A 7,213-nucleotide genomic window follows, 5' to 3' on the forward strand; every position below is an offset into this window, starting at 1 on the left:
GGACTAGACTGCAGATTCCCAGAATCCGTGGTGTCTTTATACCCCAAATGTCACCGCAACCCAGTATTTACCATAAGAAGCCAAACAATCGTGCCTCTTAGTTATCAAGGTATGCAAGAGTCACATTTCTCAGTGACCCCCTGGGGGAATTCATAACCTGCTAATCCTAGCCAGAGCATTCTTGGAAATGTCACCTGCCAAAGCCAACCGTTCTGAGAACAGAGTTGTGGGTCACAGTCGTCGGTGAGGGAGCTAGAGAAGTTATTTAGGGATGAGTGTTTCTGCGAGAACATTGGTGCCTTGCGAGCACCTCCACGGGAGCGTTGTTCTGTCTGCACTGAGCACAGGCTTGGCAGAATCTCGTACCACTCTCTTTCCAAGACCCTGGCCTTCTCCCCTTGTCCTGTGACTTTCTGGTTTTCCAAGGAGGAAGTCCCAAAGCAGGCTTCTGCGCCCTGGGAGCTGGAGCACCTTCTCACTCTCCCCTGCTCTGCTATGAGTCTTCAGGGAGGGGAGAGTGTCTGAGGCTTGCAGGCTGTGGTTCCCAGGATCAGTGCTAACCGGCTTCTGTCTGGGTTCAGCAATGGCTGATGAGAGCTTCCAGTGGGAGATGGGGAAGAAGATGAGCATCTCTCCCCACCTCCCTCTTGGCCAGTAAAGGAGGCGTCTCCTCCAGCTCCAGCTCCGGCAAGATGGACTCACTGCGATCCTAGCTTCTGCCAGATGACCCAGTCCTACACTCAAGTAATGCCACCTCCTTCTTTTGTCCCTCTGGGCTTCCTGCTCTAGCTAACCCCGTGGCTGCCTCACTGTCCCCTGTTGGGCTTCTCAGCCGTTCCTTCACCGACTTTAACTGATTCCTGGCACTGAAGTCCCTCTGTTGGAAACGCTCAGGGTGGGTCCGCTCCTCACTGGTTGGACGCTCACCCTGGCAGGAGCAGCAGACACCATCTCCGTGGCCTTCTGTCCCATTTGCAGTTCAAAGGTCCAAAAGTGGGAAGAAATGGGTTTGGACTGAAAGAAACCACGTTTTGGGCAAGGAAGCCTTCCCGTGAAAATCCTCCTCGCGGCCGGCCACAGCTTCCGCAGGACTGGGGCACTGAAAACCAGCACAGCAGCGAGCACCTCCGTTGTGCTGCGTCACCTTACACGTGGAGTGGTTTCATAACCTGCCTGCAAGAACTGGGCGAGACGCGGCAGCTAAACATGTTCCTTACGTCCTGTCAAGACTTTTCATCCAAGATGTCTAGGAAACCCTGGCACAGTCAGTCCTGTGGCTGGTTCTAGGGAGACTTCTCCCCGAATTCAGTTCCTCGGGCAGCCACCCTTGAGGAATTCCCCCCTTGGGGAATCACCTTCCCAAGTGATGGGTCAGAGGGTGTTCGGCAAGGGTTCGGGGTGACCTCGTGGAAGAGGAAGGAAGGCCGAGGGTCAGGGAACCCTTCCCCATGGCAGGAACCCTCCAGAGCTTCCGGAGAAGGGAGCTGGGCCCCCAAGGCCTCTGGCCTTTGCAGACCTAAAAGCCAGACCTGAGGAAAGCAGGCGGCCCCCCGGCCACACTGGCTCTGGCCGGTGCTCCGGGGAGACAGGAGGAGGCCTCCTCTGTGGCGGCGGATCCCCTGGCCTGGGAGGAACAGAGAGTGGAGGATCAAATGAGTTCACCTCCTCCAAAGTGCTCTGCTGACTGAAGATGTTTGAAGCCAAGGCCCAGAGGGCACATTTGTCAAGCTCTCAAAAAATAGAAACGAGGATCAAAGCAGAAGCACTTTCCAAATATAAACATTTGTCACCTACATTCACTTTTGATGTGCCCCATTTTGAATGTGTTTCTCCTTTATGAGAAGGACAGCTTAATCTTTCCGTACACACACTTGGGTCCTTCAAACGGAGCCCAGGGATAATTCGGGGTGGGTGGGGGGAGGTGAGAAAGGAAGTTCCAGCCAGGCAAAATAAAAGACGGGAGGAGAGAGAGCCCACCAGAGGAGCGAAACCGGAAGGAGAAAAGGAAACGAGCATTTACGGAGCCCCTGGCCCTTTGTACATTACCTCATATTTTCCTGCAGATTAACTCTGGAAAGAGGACATCATTATTCCCCTTCTATAAAGAGCGTAAGTCATGAATCCAAGCTCTTAAGCATAGACTCAGAATCGCTTCCTGGCTGTGTCTGACCCCGCAGTCCTTGCTGCCACCTGTAATAAGTGGCCTCAGCTAAAGAAGGAGACGTGACCTCAGGTCGGCACAATGCCCGTCGGGCATCCAGGGCCCACTCGTATCTATGTATCTGGAAGCGACCATGTTTTAGAGCCGGGAAGCAGCTCCACAGTTCTCTAATCCAGCTCTCACCCAAGACCCACTGCCCAATTCCAGAAGCACAGCATATCGGTTTTACTTTTTTTTTTTTTTCTCGGTACACGGGCCTCTCACTGTTGTGGCCTCTCCCGTTGCGGAGCACAGGCTCCGGACGCGCAGGCTCAGCGGCCATGGCTCACGGGCCCAGCCGCTCCGCGGCATGTGGGATCTTCCCGGACCGGGGCACGAACCCGCGTCGCCTGCGTTGGCAGGCGGACTCGCAACCATTGCGCCACCAGGGAAGCCCCGGTTTTACTTTTGAAAACACCCAACTCTGTCATGTTTCTACAGAAGACCTACGTCTATAAAATGAGCGTGTGCCTGCCACTTACTGACGGCGTGCCATTTCCCTCTTCTAGAACGCCCACTCCTCGTCAGTCTAAACCTTACTTACTCTCCAAGGCCCAGCTCAGGGATCAACTCCCGCCGCAAAGCCTTTCAGGCCATTTCCACACCCATGGACTACCCACTCTCATTTCGAATTCTACTGTCTTATATTTGTTCTCTAATGATTTTCACGGATTAGCCCCTATCCTTTCACAGGATTGTAAGTGCCTTACAGCAAGTGCAGCAAAGGGAACACAGTTGAGCAAGGCATATGGGCTATTCTCTTCCCAGAACCAGGCTATGCGGTTGCAGCCATTGGAGTTGTCAGTAAAGGGACAGAACAATCAAGAGGGTGACTGGTGAGGGGTCTGGCCCTCCCAAGAGTTCAGAGGAGTCTCTGCCAGTGACCGGCTTCTGCAACTGGCCTAGGAAAGGAAAAAGAGAAACTAGTGTTCTCTGTCATAAATCACGGACCTCGAAATCCTCACTTTCCAAAAGCAAAAGAGACGAGGAATTGGGATCTGGAAGGAGGAAGACGGGACAGTAGTTGGGAGGGAGGTTCTTCCAACCTGCCTTTCCGACCGGGCACCAGTTCTGGTTTCCACCTTTCCCAAATGAAAAACCTTCCCCTCTTTGCTTCTCCTGAACTGGGAATCAGCCTGCAGACTCATTTAAAAGCCAACCCAGAGGGATTTCCACTCCCAGAGTTGATCTATTCCTCTAGATGAAACTGTGAGATATATAATTATAGCAAGAGATCAGGTTCAGTTTAGGAAATTTGGTAATTGTTGAGCATGGTAAATCATCTTTCAAGCAAACACACTTACAGTCTCAGAGATAAAGTTCATTCCCCTGTGATGAGGTCGTTGGATGGAATGCTACTAGGTCCCGGGCAGGGTTTCAAAGCCGTTAAGTTACCCTAGGTGAGATAGAGCTGCTGGGATTTATGGGAATGTTGGCACCCAGGGGACACGTTGGATAATCTTTAACAGAGGAAGTCTGTCTGGTGCCTGCTCTTTGTTCCAACTCCACTTTCATATTTGAGAACCCTTGTGATACACTTGCTATTCACGGCGCGTTTTGGACCGTCACAAGCATGGTCTGGCGTTGGATGCTGAGCAAATAAACCTCCCTCCCACCAGCCCGAGTCTCCCTGCCTGAAAGCCTGAGGGCAAGGGTGGAATTTGCTCTCCACCCAGTACCATTTGGCAGGGGCAGGGGGGTGCATTTTCTAAAACATATTTTACATCCGATGCTTATTTTCTTAAGTAAAACGTTATACATTTGGGGCTCCGAACACATTTTGTGGGTTAGGTTGCTGGTGTCACACAATATCTCTTGTAAAGAGTAGTTTCTCCAGGAGAACGTACACTTTCGTCCAGACAATTGCTTGAAGATTTATAATAGAGAAGGACACAGGAGACAAGTCAGTGTCTTCATAACCAAGAAAAGACTTTGGAAAAGAGCATCTGAGACACCGGGCGATTTGATTGGAAACTTGGAGTCTTTCTCTCCCCTGCAGGGAGAAATTCTTTGAGATACACAGAGTGTACACACAAACGGGTGGTTAAACCAAGAATGACTAGACCAGCCATTGCTTTTCACCTACACATCACCTAACGCCAGCTGGACATTACCAACGGCAACAACGATATCCAAGATGACTCTGGGGTCATTGACTTTCTCCCAATGCCTTTCTGGCAAAGAGGAGTGTCTAGTCCCCACCGCGAGGCCACTGGTGAAAGCATCTGGATTGAGTGACTCCATTCTGTTTGTCATATTAGTTAACTGGAAACTGCATTTCCAGCGCTACTTGGCACGCCAGGAGGATGGGCTCAATACTGCTTACTAATAAGTGATCGAAATGAAAGCTATAGTTTGGCTTGGTTTTATTTTTCACAGACTCGAATGGCCAGTTAGCATCTCTTCTTGCAACAGATATCTCTTAAATCCTCACCCCAGGTTAAACATGGGGATGCCGAGATAAATGAGACATGGTGACTGTCATCCCAGGCTCCATGGGGACAGGCAGATTGGGAAGCAGCTATGGAAGAATTGCTATAGGAAGTCCAGGCAAGGAGTCAGGAGGATGGCTGGGCCCCGCTCCCTGGAGGGAAAACATGGCCAAACTCACCACTGTGCTCCTGGGCTGAAGGGGGCTCACCCTTCTCACAAAAGATCCTCCCCGCCCCGCAATGCTGACCCCTGACAGACAGGGTTAACAGAGGCTGAGGTTGGGAGCTGGGGCCAGTGGACAGAGCCAAGTGCTGTCAGCAGCCCCAGAGCCAAGTGGAGCAGAAGTCTGCGTGTCACGCTGAGCGTGTGAGCCCACAGCCTCCTGCCCTGAGCCCCCGGGGAAAGAGCAGCCTCAGCACTGCCCCCACGAGGCTCACCAAACGCTTTCCTATGGGGTGAGACTTTGGGTGATGAGGGAGCAGCGACAAAACCTAAAAATACGACACCTCTGAAGGATCAACCAGAGTGAGACTCGGCACAGCCCCAATTCACTAGATGTTAAACTAGACGCCTAGGGGAAATAACACCTCCCCCCAACAACGAGCTTTCCATCCGCAAGTGACTTTGCTACCAAAGACAACGCAGACAGCAGAGGTCCTTATGAGGTAACTGAAGGATTTCTTTCCTAAGGGGATTTTCATTAGAGTACCAGGTTGCTGGAAAAATAAGTGCATTCTTTATGTCTCCTGACGCAGGTGAGTTCTGAAATGTCATGAGATGAGGTTTTGCACTCAGTGCCTTATGTGTAAGATGAAGGATTCGACTGCGTGATCTCTGAGGTCTCACATTTAATCTATTACCTTCTCTGCCCAAACGAAGCGTTTCCCCAAACCCTCTATCAGCAAAGCCCAACACTGGCTTTTCATTCAACGGCTATTTGTCTTCATCACGAAAGGCCTTTCTCAAAGACAAAGAAAACTTACAGGAAAGAAAAAAGGAAGGAAAAAGAGAAAAAGACGCAATAATCTCACCCAGATATTTATCCATCACGGTGCTTTATGTAGAGAGTGATTTTCCTGTTATATTTAGATTACAATCAAACTGTAAAAGAACTCTTATCTCCTTGTGCCTGCTTTTTACTTTAAACTCTGAGACCTTTGTCCCCCAACATTAGAGAAGCTGTAAATACTACAAGAGAATGTTTACATTTTAAAAATCCATTTTCCTTGATTATTTGTAGAAGGAAGAAAAAAATCTTTGTACTAACACACCAATTCATCTTGACTTTGTAAAAACTGTTTCCCACAGAAATTACGTTTTGCATAAAGTCACATGAAGGCCACCCTTCCATACAGCAACCTTCATTTCTCCCAGCTTTTGTCATAGTTTTGCTATGTGTCTGTCTCGTTCCTTCTCTTGTCCTTGAGAAGTCCCTGAGAGCTGAAAGCACTCTCCAGGCTGGGAAGGAGAAAGGCAGAACCTGACCTTGTAAACTTGGGACAGACCTTGTAAGGGATGCAGGGCTTGGGTTTGTTACGTTCTAAATCTGCAGTCAGTAGCGTGGGGTTTACTTCTACTCTTTTAGGAAAATGGGTTTGGGAGTCCTTCATAAGAATTAGAAAAATCCCAGTCTAGTTATCAAGAAACCCAATAGCAGATCTCACCTGGTCACCAGGAAGGCAAACACCTTGCCAGAGAAGCCTTTGATGGCCAGCGAAAGGTGAAGTGAAAGACTAGCAGAGGAAATCCAAGGGAGATGTTGGGTCAGAGCGCTCGGGTGAATTTCGGTTCGTGAAGGTCTGCACTTACACTCCACTGTACACTTGCTTGGAGAGGGAGAACCCCAGCAGCCGCTTAGATCAGAACGTCTGCAGACGAGTGTCCATGCAGAGCGTCCACGTGGCAGGAAACAGCCGGGTGCGGATGACATGAAGTGAGTGGAAACGGTGGAAGCTGGATGGCGGCGAAGTCATCACAGCTCACTTGCCAAACTACTCAGGTCCTAGCTGCCGAGGAAGAGACTCCGGAGTAGTCATTTTCCACCCATTACAAAAGCAGTTGGAAGAATTTGGAGGGGCGCCATGTGACGAGCCCTAACCAGGGGCTTCCTTTCATTCTAAAGTCGCTCCCCAACCTTCCATAGATATCGTGACTTCCAGAGCCTTGATTGGTCAAAACAGATACCTTTATCCAGAAGAAAACCCATGGCCAGTTCACATCACTAAGAATAATGTTAACAAGACCCAACTCAGTCAACTGCATTCTTATTGCACGTGACCTTATGAAAAGCCCTGTTCTTAGAGTGGAGGGCAGAGGAGAGAGAGGAAAAGGGACAAGATTCAGCCACTGCCCTCAAGAGGATAAAGCAAAAATAATTATAATATAGAATGAGACCACAGATAAGCGAAGCTGACACATATTTTGTGCTTAATGAATATTTACAGAATGGACGGGTGATTAGATGGTAAGAAAGTACTTTAGAAGCACAGATGAGAAGGAGATTATTTCTGGTGGGGGACATCCAGGAGCTGACATTTGAATTTGACCTTGAATGGTAGGTAGGATTTTCTCAGTGACGGC

This window comes from Pseudorca crassidens, chromosome 12 (assembly GCF_039906515.1).
Source record: "Pseudorca crassidens isolate mPseCra1 chromosome 12, mPseCra1.hap1, whole genome shotgun sequence".
NCBI classification, from domain to species: domain Eukaryota; kingdom Metazoa; phylum Chordata; class Mammalia; order Artiodactyla; family Delphinidae; genus Pseudorca; species Pseudorca crassidens.